This window comes from Cryptomeria japonica, chromosome 1 (genome assembly GCF_030272615.1).
Source record: "Cryptomeria japonica chromosome 1, Sugi_1.0, whole genome shotgun sequence".
Classification (NCBI taxonomy): Eukaryota; Viridiplantae; Streptophyta; class Pinopsida; order Cupressales; family Cupressaceae; genus Cryptomeria; species Cryptomeria japonica.
Genome location: NC_081405.1, coordinates 342,924,930 through 342,925,948, shown reverse-complemented (window position 1 = coordinate 342,925,948; position 1,019 = coordinate 342,924,930).

Genomic DNA, 1,019 nt, shown 5'->3' with positions numbered 1-1,019 from the left:
AATGCAACTCCATAAAGGAAATTGGAAAATAATGGAGGATTTAAATGACATAAAAGAGATTATTTGTAGCAACACTCTTCTAAAAGCAGGCAAGAAATCCTCATCAGGGACACACACATTCACAAAATAGAAGGGTTTATTATAAAAGATACTACTCAATGAAGAAAAGAAATTGATGAATGATCAAAGAATTCCAACACCAAGGAGGAGGTCCCAATTAAGGATATGTACTTAAGATCCCCATTAGGGATGCTTGTTCCAATGCGAGAGAAGATATTCAAATATGAATACACCTCTACAATCAATAAGAAATCCTTATAGAAGACACTACTTCACAAAGGGGAAATAAATCCTAAGAAGGAGAGATGTTTGAAATCACTCTTTCCCCCCATATATAGTGAGCGGAGATGAGATAGAAATAGGATATTATGTTTCTTCCAAAAGTATGATTGGACGTGAAATTGTACCATCATGAATGACAATGAGCCCCCAATAAGTGAGCTACCAATTCTCCTAAAATGTTCCCTTGTTGTCTTCAAATCTTAATCCTTAGAGCATGAGGGAGTTTTGAAGGGGTTTGTAACAACTCTTTTAGGCACTAAAATGTTCTCATAGATAGGAGGATGTTCTTTGAGAGATGGAAAAATTGAAGCAAGGGAAGCTAACCCATTATCACATTTATGAAATGAATGCATCATGACAACAATTTTCCTCTTTCAAATGATAACATATGCAAAATAGAAGGAAATGTTCAATTTTAACCAATGAAAGCACTCTAAATGTTGATTTAGAAAATGAAATTTATGAGTGAAATGTGTTCCTAAATCAGATCTGGAATTAATGATCCCAATTAAGCTATCGACAAGTTCAATTTTGAATTGAAAAAATAGGATTTTAACAAAATTGACTCCTCTATTTTTTAAATTTGCAAGGAATTGAAACTTGTAAATGTAAATTTGAATATGAAATAGAAAAAAAAATATAAATCAGAATTCAAGAAGATTGGATTCATGTCAGGT